The sequence below is a fragment of the Athalia rosae genome, chromosome 2 (genome assembly GCF_917208135.1).
Source record: "Athalia rosae chromosome 2, iyAthRosa1.1, whole genome shotgun sequence".
Lineage (NCBI taxonomy): Eukaryota > Metazoa > Arthropoda > Insecta > Hymenoptera > Athaliidae > Athalia > Athalia rosae.
In genome coordinates, this window is record NC_064027.1 from 28,378,037 (window position 1) to 28,389,573 (window position 11,537).

At 48.6% G+C, this 11,537-nt stretch overlaps 1 long non-coding RNA gene across 1 annotated transcript; it reads left to right on the forward strand.

Annotated features, from left to right (window-relative positions):
* The first annotated feature begins 1,221 nt into the window (after positions 1–1,221).
* Positions 1,222–9,046, forward strand: LOC125499790. The gene is made up of 2 exons (XR_007276776.1): positions 1,222–7,576; positions 7,641–9,046. It is a non-coding gene; the product is annotated as an uncharacterized LOC125499790 (long non-coding RNA).
* Positions 9,047–11,537: the final 2,491 nt, after the last annotated feature.

Genomic DNA, 11,537 nt, shown 5'->3' on the forward strand with positions numbered 1-11,537 from the left:
TTGCAACACTCCAGACGCGGGCCCATATTATAATATATATAGTATAAGAGTCCCGGGCCATCCACGTGGTCTTTGAATTTCGGGAGTAGTGGTGACCCGAGTCCGCGTGCGTAGTTTCGTCCGTATGGAGGTTTTGAAGGGCCAAGGGGAGGGGGGGGGGGGGGGGGGGAATCGGAAAGAGTGGCATAGATCCAAGTTGCGGCTAACAAGTGAGTTCCACGTGTCCCGTACAGAGGATACCCATAGCCGTCGTCGGTGCACGGCGGGCACCGCTGCGGGACCAACGCCCAATTCGCAACCTACTGGAAGAAAGGTGTCTCTCCTCTCTCTCTCTCTCTCCCTCTCTCTCCCTCTCTCTCTCTCTCTCTCCATCTCCGGGCCGCGGGGGGTTTTGAAATAGTCACCACGAAATTAGGAGCGAGTCGAGGGGGGACTCGGGGGGCCCCCCCCCCCCCCGTACGGACAATAGATTATCGGCCGCGAACAACGCGAGGTTAACGACACCCGGGACTGTCGAAACACACACTCGGACCGAATATCATTTCGGATCGAGACCGGGTTACAAGAGTCTCTTTCCACGCTAAACCGAATGCCACCGCTCGACTCGCGTCGCACGTATACGCGATCACCCTGTTACTTAACATTCGTCGACGTGCGTTACGCCGTGCAACACGCCCATTGAAAACTACATCGTTCTCGCGATCGGGCGTCCGCGCGACCGAAATGACCGGCCGGACGATCGGCGCTCGGGTAGGTCAGACACCGATTTCGGGCAGGACGCGTCGATCGGACGTAATTTGAGAGCGCCCGTAAGAGGTGAAAGCACGTTTGTCGTAGCGGCGGAAATTCTCTCGGATCGCCTAATCCTCGCTGATAATCCTTCGGACGTCGCGGCGTATCGTGGACGGGGGGGAGGGTTAGAGATTTCCGAGCTGGTATACCCCGAAGGCGGACGACGCCGTTTTTCATACTCCTTTCGACTCGGCGGCTCGCTTCCTTCTCTCGACCAGACCTCTCAATTATCTACCGCTCATTACCGCGTCGCCGAAGAGGTCGGACGGACGCACACCGGGCCGCTGGTTTCGCGGATGTCGAGTCCTTTGGATTTTTTTTTTTTCTCTCATTTCTTCTCCTTCGATTTCAAACCCATCCGATCGTCCATTTTCCGCGGAACGAAAATTTTCGATCGTCGCGGTACCGCGGCGGAATAAAAACGCGGCGTTGGGACGAAGGTGAGCAAAAGGAAAAAAAAAAAAAAGAAAAAACACAGAGAGAATAAAAAAAAATGGCGTACACGAGAGGAGCAAAATGGCATATGGGCTAGATGAGGACGGTATATTTCCGCGTTGATTCACGCGATCGAAATTATTCGAGAAGCCAAACTGTCTATGGGCGGTGTTGTATATTATACGGACACGTGGGTACCCAGCTAGCTGCCTACACAACATCCATACCTATCTTTTAATCGTCCAATCATTCGCTCCCGGGATAATTATGTTACTAATTATCTAGGTAACTATTAACTCGCGCTATAGGGTTTATTTCTCGTATGCACATAGTTATCCATATACATACGTACACCGATATACATGTGAAAATATTCCCGCTTATGTGTGTACGTGTATGTGTGTATATGTGTGTGTACGTATAGCTACCTTTCCGCCGATTTATACCGGTGGTAATGACGGCCGTAGGCTACCATACGGTAATACGCGTATGGTGTTCCGCGCGAGCTGATGGTATCGTCTAATCGGAAGACGTGAATTCTCGAGAGAATATTATTCGCGTGTGTCTTCTTCTGTAGACACTGCGAGACGTGGATAGCTTTATTTTACAGATGGTAATTTAAAATTGATAGAATAAAAAAGGAGGGACGTACAGAGGTGTACGAGCTCCCATATGTGCGGTTTATCGCGGATCTTGAAACGCTATCAAAGTCACGCTATTCCTTTTCGCCTTTCACCCCGGATGTGGGTCGTGGCCGACGCGGACTTTGGTCTCATCCCCACAGCGATCAGAAGTGAGAGCGCCGCGCGGCGGTGCGAAAGAAGAAAGTTTTGTGAAAGTAGCTCGCGATATTACGAACCTCGTTCATATACACGCGAACACGCGCGTAGGGTGTGCGTATTTCGATCTCGATCTCTCTCTCTCTCTCTCTCCCTCTTTTTCTTAACCGTGCGAACCCGCAAAGACACCTTGACACTGCGCCACATTCGCTCGGTCATCGCGTTACCCGTTTCGTTTGCTTTCCTCCTTTTTTTCGTCCGCACATTTTTCCTACCGTCGTCGTTCGTCGACTTTTTTTTTTTTTATTTGCTTTTGCTTTTTCTCTAGCGCCGTTCGCTTTTCCATCGCGGCGAAACTTTCTTTCGTCGAAGCGCTGGTCCCCTCCCCCTCCCCCTCCCCCCCGTAATCGAACGTGACCGTACGTAGAACGCGATCGGACACCAGGAAGCGGAACTCGTCCCCGCGTTTATATTTAAAACGAAATAAAATGCGTCACACCCCGCCAATTCGGAACTTCGTTCGAAAATTCTCGCGTGTGTTTTGATTCCCGGTCATTGATATTGCGGAGCAATTTTTTACGGTGGGGGTATTCGAAACAGCTTCCGAAATTCTTCGCTAGAAACGCCGTGAATACGTAGGTATGTACGTTACTTTTTTTTTTTTTTCTTTTTCTTCTTCTTCTCTCCATGAATCGGAATAACACGGATTACGAAATTATCGATAGTTGCGCGTTTGGATCCCGCGGGCGCCAAATAATGTAATCTGTCCGAAAATTTGCATCTCGAATACATTCGATTTTTTCTCTTCTTTTTTTACTTTTTTTTTTCTTCGCGCTATCAATTTCGGTTAGGACCGCTTAGAAATGCCGTTCCCAGGCTCGGCCAGCGGCTGCCAGTTTCTGTGACCCGAGAGTTTGAAATATTCCTACTGCAAATGTTACAAAATGATCCGACGAATAACGAGTCGACCGTATCGAGTATACGCGACGCATTTCCCTTTCAGCGCGGCGCGAATTATCGACTGTATGGAAATACGCGTTGAATTCGAAAAAGCATCCGATCCTTGACTTAAGGTCACGGCTGTCGTATTGTAATAACGTAATACGCAACGACAAATGCAGTATAATTTCTATAATCCACACTTCGATTACCGAACAGACGGTACAGTGTACGTGCGTGCGGCTCACAAGCCGTCGATGATAAAGAAATAAATAAGACGAGAGAAAATAAGACAATGAAGAAAAAACGAAGGAAGGATGCCACGACGATCATCTGGGCGTCGAGGACATCGTCGCGTCGCGTCGTGACGCCCTCCCCCTCCCCTCTATCTCCCTCTTCTCTCTGCGTCTTTCGCGGTATCGCGTCACCTTAATTGGCCGCGCACCTCCTGGTCCAGAAAACAATAATCGGCTGAAAAGGAACTCCGCTCATTAATCAAATTATTTCGTTCGATTTTCGTTGCGTCGTACCGATACGACGACACTTATTCTGGACGATACTCGACGTCGATTCAACTTCGTACTGAAACGCTCGCCTTCCGACTCTACGTCGATGTAATAATACGACGTCGATGTATCGCCGATGGAACACGCTCCCTGTATCTACACAACCGGCCGGTTACTCTCCGATTTGGACGATGCGGGTTAGGTTTGCCTTTGCTCGACGGTGGCCTCCGGTCAACGCTCCTAACCCGGCTGACTCGCCTATCCTATAGACACTTCGCATAGCCGGCCGGAACGACTCTCGACAGTTTGTGGAGCTCCGCCGAAATCAGAGGGGGCCCGGGCCCATCACCACCACCACCGCCACCATCACCACCACCACCGCCGCCGCCGCTTCGCTCTTTTCCTCCGCGTTTACAGTCATCCGAAGACCTAACCAGTCCTCCGTCCATCCGTCCGTCCGTCCGTCCGTCCGTCCGTCCGTATTTCTTCTTCGTCCGCCCGCGAATTATAATGGACCTCTTTCACTCCCCGGAGATATACCGACCCGCCACACCAGATGCCGACTTTTGACGCTGCTCCTATACTATTCTCTTACACCTACAATATAAAAGCGAACATACTCGATATACGTATAGATATATAGATACACGTATACTCGGCGATCGTTTTATGCCCGGAGGCAGCCTGGAATCGCGAGGCACCTCGATAGATCCTAACTCTGCGCTATCGGATTATGTACCAGGGGTATTAAAACGAGACTCCGAAATTTTATGGGCGGCAGAGGAGGGGGGGGGAGGAAGGGATCCGATCGACGATCGTTACGAAGTAACCGAAGGTATCGCGTCATTTCATTAATTGCGCAAGTTCGACGATTGTCGCACGTGTGATCAGCGATCGGTGAGAATCACGCCGATGAAACGCAGGAGCGGTATCAACGTCCGCCGAACGCCGAAAATGTTTCAGGAGCGTCAGGAGTGAATCGGGACGCCTTTTGGCCGTCGCCACATAATGACGTCATCGTCGAAAGACGAGTCATCCGTTCTCCGGGAATGCCTCTGATGCGTATAACCTACCCCACTTTCCCTTGGACCGTTTCAGCTGAATCAACGCTTTCTATTACGGTGAACGAGAGAGTACGTGTGTACGTATATACAGTTACGAAACTGAAATCTAAAAATTCAAAAAAAAAAAGACGCCATTCGAATCGCGAGAGGCTTGTAAAAATCCACGCAAAATTCGACAATGTTCTCCGAGTATTTCGATCGTATCCCGTGGGATTCTTGTCGCCCGACTGAATGCTGCAGAAGTAGAAAGAGAGAGAGACGTATCCGTAGGTTTACAATAGGATCGGAAGGCGGGTGGGATAAATCGAAATTCGATCGAGTTCGGGCACGTTCATCGGTAGGAGCTGGTTCGGGAAGGGTGAATGCCCGACCTAGAGGCCCGGCCCCGCGTTCGCCGCGGTGTGGTCAGGTCAGGGAAAGATCGAGGAAGAACATTGCCACGGTGGCACACGGCGCCTCGGGGTACGAGATGGAGACCCGCGACGCCGTGATCTTCGATTGTTCTCCGACGTGACATCGCGCCCCCCTCGCCCCCCTCGCCCCACCTGAGAAAAGACGACGACGACGACAGTTGGCGAAATCGTCGGAGACTTTTTTCTTTTCTTTTCTGTTTTTTTTTTTTTGTTTTTTTCATTCACCGCGCACGAATCGATCGCGACTCGTCCGATATCGTCGAGGATATCGGAACGAGGTGTTCGATCTCCGCGCGTTTCGGTTCACGATTGTAAAGCGTTGAGATATGTTGCAACCGTTTGTTCGTAACGAACCAAGTTCGTATCTCATGTACGCCACCGTTACGAGCTAAGGTTGGACGTATCGTACGATGTGCAGCCTTCCGCGCACGTGGGACTTTGAGCTTTGCTTGCCCAATATCGTATTCTCGGTAGCTTCCCGAGTCTACTTTCGTAGCCGCCGCTGCACACGATGAACACGAGCGTCCCGACGCGTATCGGACGTCGAGTTCCTCGCGGTGCCGAAAAGAAGGGCCCTCGAGTCGAATCGGGAGGAAGAGAATTCGTGGAATGTATTTTTTTGTAAATCGTGCGGGGGAATCGCGCGTTCGAATATTACGTACGTATGCATCGGTAAAGATTAATTGGACTCTACGCGATCGATCACGCGCGATTCGAGTTATTCGGACGTCTGCGGGATAAGGACACACGCCCGCGACACGTCGTACCGCGATTTTTATTCTTTCACCTTTGTTTGTTCGTTGTCCTTTATTTGTTTTATTTATTTTTTTTTTTTTTTCTGGTTTTCGGTAGAGCGATTGACACAACCGAGGGATCTCCGATGTCGCCTCCGGTCCGGATCGGCGAGATCTCGCGTCTATGGGGAGACCATCGAACGATAATAATAAGAAGAAGTACCGTTGATCGTTCGGTCGCCGAAAGCTCAGGATCGCGACAAACCCCCCCCCCCCCCCCACCCCCCCGGGTATATAAAGCCGTTCACCTTTTATCCCAGTAATACCGCGTTCACCACTACCACGTTAACATCGCGGTCGTCGACTACATGCCCGCGAGAACTCGAAGAAGCTTCCTTATCCGTACTTGAAGTACGTTTTCTCGCCTCCCTCCACTTCTCGCCGTCGTCCAATCGAGTCACCGACGCAGTCGCTCCGGGCCCCCGTACTACACCGGGGTCCTGATAAGCGCAGGGGTTCTCCGCTACCGCGCGTCTCTCCCGCGACGTTCGATTCGCGATAAAATCGCCCCCCCAAACTTCCGGAAAACCGATCGCGAAATATGGCGAAACGTTGCGAAACATCAGCGAGTCAACTCGAGTCATCCGGAGGGATTCTCGGAATTCCTCGCGTCGGGTCGAACGGAGCGACGATACGTTCGCGTCGGCGGTCTCCCCGGTCAGGTGCGGAAAAGTTTTTCCGCCGCCACGGATTTTACACCTGGGGAATTAATCCTCGCGTCTCCGAAGCGTTTGCACACGGTTTATATTGTACACCCCCCGGCCCCCGACGAAATTTTCGATCCTCTCGGGATTATCAGGCTGAAATCCGCAGTCAATCCGCGTGTCTAAACATTGTACAATAACTTTTCTAGTGCGACGGGATTTGGAAGGATTTGGTATTGGCGGTCCTTTCTATTGTGACAATTTGAGCATTGTCTACGAAGTGGTGCGGTACACCGTCCCGCAATGCAGTTAAACTGCCGCGGGCCACACCCCTTTCTAATCCACTCGAGCCGATCCCTTTGGCACGGGGTGCGAAAACCCTTTCGACTATTTCACAGAAGAATTTACACCGAACAGAAGCTTAACCACCCCTTGACCCTTGTAAATTTTCAACTGACTGGTGAACGGAACTTGTTACAATAAATCCAGCGTGAAAATTATCGGGAAAACTTGTTATAACCGCACCGATCCGCGCAACGTCAATTCGCTAATTCGTCGATTTATTGTACCCCCCCAACCACTAATACGACGATCGCCACGATTCCGACAATCATTATTTGTTTCATCGAATCGGACGATTCGTCAAATCGAACGTCGTAATTTTTCTCAACGCTGTTGCGCTAGGGATAGCACACGCTCACCGCGCGCAAATGAGGGGAAACCGCACGAGGTACACGTGTCGGACGACGGGAGGTTACGGCCCGGTCTATCGCTATTGAGAAATTCGAGAAATGTGCATAGACGGTGGTCGCGGTCGGTATTCACCAGTTTTGCTAACAATTTCGTTTGTCCAAGCATTTTTCAGGGCTTACATAATTGACGATGACGCCAGGAGATACAAACGATGCCCGTGCGCTAATGGCTTCAATAATAGCGTCGCGTAGCAGATAATATCGAAGAAAAATTATCTGGATTACCTCGGTCAAATGGAGTTTATGACTAATCGATTTGCGAATACGTTCGTGGTATACGCACTAATTTCCGACGTCCCCACCCCTCCCCCTCCCCCTCCGCCGCCCCTACTTTATTTTTCGAATTTCATAAATTTTCGACCTCACGCTCGCGGCGGCGGCTTGCGGTTTTCGCAGGGGATAAGTTTTAGGGCTTCGGTAGCAGTTCTGCAAATCTGGGCCACCTCGTATCCCGTAAGGTATGAGAGTGTACGCGTGTAAATTCGCATTCGTACGGATCTTTTATATTTTTTTTTTTCACAGCTGTGAAAATTACGAAACGGTTACTTATAGCGGTCACGAGTGTAACCGTATTGTATGTAGACCACCGGAATCAAGCTGTAAGTATATCGCGACGAAGATTCGAAGTATTAAAAAAATTGGATGAAACCGGAGGGCCGATTTTCTTCCTATCCAACGTCGCACCGCGTAATCGATCGGAACCCGACACACCGATCCGGACAAATTCTAGATGACAACGTCGATCCGTACTAGAAAAAGGTTCGAGAAATTTCTTGCGCACACGTGAAAACACGTACAGAGAACCTATACCGCGATGCAATAAAATTAAGGTGAAAGTTTCGTCGGAAGTTTTGTAAAACTCGCTTAGCGAAATAAATGGTAAAAATTATTTTATTGGGTTCAATTGGTCCCCGTGAGCCAATAAAATCATTTACGATCGGTTTTTCGTGAGAAAATGAAGAAAAAAAAAAAAAAAAAGAAAAAATGAGATCGAAGACCGTGCGTACGTTTCGACAATACAACGATAATCGTCGTAAAACCAGGACCGCATTGTCCCAAAAGTCGGGCATTTTTTTCATCTAGACAAAAGCTCAAACAGCTGCGCGGCGCTGCGGCGTATGCCGAAAAGTCGCTCCTATTTCGCTCGACTCGCAAATTATAAATGCAAATGAAACGATGACAAATAAAAGAAAAAAAAGGTGAGAGAAATTGTCGGTCGAGTTCGGAAGCTGGTCGGACGTGCGATCGCGTGGATTTTTTCGTTAATGTTTCGTTGTTTTTTTTTTTTTTTTAATTTTTTGTTTTTCTCTCTCCGTTCCGGGGAGGACGAAGAGGCGAGGAACGCAAAGTCGAACGTTTCCGTAAAACCCTCCCTTGGGGTTTCGGCAGCGGTTTAAAACCTCTGAAAATCCTCCCCTGCCAATTCCGTTGTGGCTCGAGTAGCGCCAATGGATGGGCTCCGCTGTCCAGGTAGAGGGGAGGGGGAGCAACACTTAAAGCGCTGCCTCTCGCCAGGAGCTGTCAGAGCTCTGTGGGGCACGGTCACACACAGCAGCTAGTTTCCGGTAGCGACTATATATATATATATATATCTTTTCATATAGTAGCCGGCTTCACGAATTCGCTCGATCGAATTATACTCGTTTAAAGTAATTTCGTTGATAGAAAGCAAAAAAAAAAAACCAAGTTTGTTACATCGCCGTACATTAAATGCGAATAAGATTTTTGCAAAATTTTCGTTGCACGTAAACGGTAATAAAAAAAAAAAATCGTACGTACACTTACACGATCGTACATATGTATGTTGTATGTATATTTTCTTGTTCCGTTCATTAAACGTGTGCGACCGAGGCTTGATGAATTTATAGAAATTTTACCGATAAATTTTTGCAAATTTTTACAAAAAAAAAAAACAAAAGCAAAATAAAGAATAAGAGGAAGAAGAAAAAGACTGTAACTCGTTAAGACTGCTTGAAATGGCTCGACAATTGGACCCGACTGGCCTTTACTGATTCAATCGTCACACACACCGCACAGTGTTATATATATATACCAACGGTATCGATTGTCATCGCGTCGGTTCATCGTTCATTATTTTATAACATTCTACGACAGAGTAGTGCGAATCTCTGGATATTCTAATTATTTGAAAAATTTCATCGTCCCGACGTAATAAGATATATACAAAAATGGCTCTGGGACTCGACCCTACCGGCTTGTACTAGAGTGCAGTAAAAAAAAAAAAAAAAAAAGTTTAAGAGGTGAAGAAAAAACAACGAAGAAGAAGACGAAGAAGAAGGAGAAAGATATTCCCCGACTCGTTGAACTGAGAAATAAAAATCGTTAAAATGGCTGGACTAGATCCTACCGGACAGTATTAGATCGGGCGGTGGAGAGGAGGAGGCGAGGAAACCAGATAACCAACCCGATAGAAGGTGGTCGCAGGGCTGTGAAAAAATATTTTTCCACCCCATCGCTTGACGGAAGAACAAGAGAGAAAAAAAAAAAAAAAACAACTAGCCATGGCCGGACTGGATCCAACCGGACAATACTGAAAAAGTGGCGTTGAGGGGGAGAGGCGCGCCGCGTCGTCGAAGAAACCGAAATTATGACGTTCGATCGGCGAGTCGAAGGTGACGAGGAGAATGATTCGCAGACGTGCACCAGGATGACGAACGTTCGCGGTAGAGAAGAGACGTCGTCGTCGAATCTCAGAAGATGGGGATGGAGCATCAACATACGCAAGGGAAGACATCCGGAGACTGCTTCTGGTCACTGACGAGTCGTGTCGTCGACTCGCTGCACTGCCAATAATTAAGATAGGTAAGTGTGCCCCGTTTATCGACGATCGTTTCAAATCGCTTTTCGAGCGAATATGAAAAAAAAAAAAAAAAAAACCACCGAGAATCCACGCAGGGTTCGAAGTGCTCGACGTACGGGTCGGGTGGAGTTTACGAACGTTGAGAAAATTTAAGCGAGATAACGCGACGAATATCGTATACACGATATTCGTGAGGGCGCTAATTTGCACGTCGGTAGTCGTCGTAACACAGGTGTGTATATATATATACCGATATAATTACGCGCTAACGAAGAGACGACCGCGTCGGTTCCGTATAGTTGCCGGTTGTTACAACTTGACGTAAATTATAACTCCGATCGGCGTCGGGAAAATCTCGAAAGAGAGAGAAAAGAAAAAAAAAATAAAATAAAATCAAAGAAAACAAAGCGGCGAGAGAGATGGAGGGGAAGAAAAAAAATAGAAAGACGAAAAAGACGAGTGGGACGGGGCAACGTAAAGTTCATTGACGATCATATCGAATCACTTTCCCTCGCGCTCCTCGTCGGTCATGGCTTTCGCCGTGTTCCGCGACCATGACACGCACCGCAGGCCGTATAATAACGTATCTCGCCAACGACTCGCCACCGCTTCGACGCTGACTTTCTTTCGTTTTTCCATTTTTTTCTTTCGTTTTAATCAATTTTTCTTTTTTTTTCTACCCCCTTTTCTTTTTTATTTTTTTTCACCGCCCCCTCTCTTCGTACTTTTCCCCGTACACCAGCGAATCCCGCGCAGAACTTCGAACGCGGAAAAACTTTCCTTCTATTTTTCAACGGGTACTCGCACATGTAGCTCCGCGGACTTCACAGGTGCTGCTGCTGCTGCTGTTACTTCTGCTTCTGCCTTCTCAACGTGGTGTGTGTGTGTGTGTAACGCATACCTGTGCACACCGGTACGATGTTGGTACCGGAGTGACTCTGAACTTCCGCGTCTCACCGGGGCCTTGTTGCGCTACCGGTTAGCTTGCACTTCCGTCAACGTTCTATAACGACTTGATTCGCTTCTTTTCCTTTTTTCTTTCTTCTTCTTTTTTTTTTTCGTTTTATTTTTATTTTTCTCGTTTTTTCTCCCATCTCGTCGTTTTCTTCCATTCTCACCGAGTTCGCGTACGCTTTTAATCGGCGCGTTAGATTCGACTGCGTATAATTATCGGCGATCCTTTTTTTCCTCCGGGGGGGACCCCGTAGGTCACGGGAGCACCGTGCGCCACGATACGTCGTCGTCGTCGTCGTCGTCTAGCTGGTCGCGCCGCCCGAGTAATTTGAAAAGGGAATCCGATTTCTCAAATGTATTACGTCATATCACGGTGCACAGGTTACGTTTTGTTTTCACTCCTCCTTCTCCTCGTTCTCCGCCGCCGATGCCTCTTCTTCCTCGTCGTCCTCTTCTTCTTCTTCTTCTTCTTCTTCTTCTTCTTCTTCTGCTTCCACTCCCTACTTCGTGTTTATTTTTACCATTTCTTTTTACCGCATCGCGGTCTCTCTCCAACGCCACGTGCTTCCGCGTTCACCTCGCATCTTCCCCCCTCAGGACTTTCGCGCTAGGGTCTTCCCTATTCGATCGGTGCACGCCCGTTA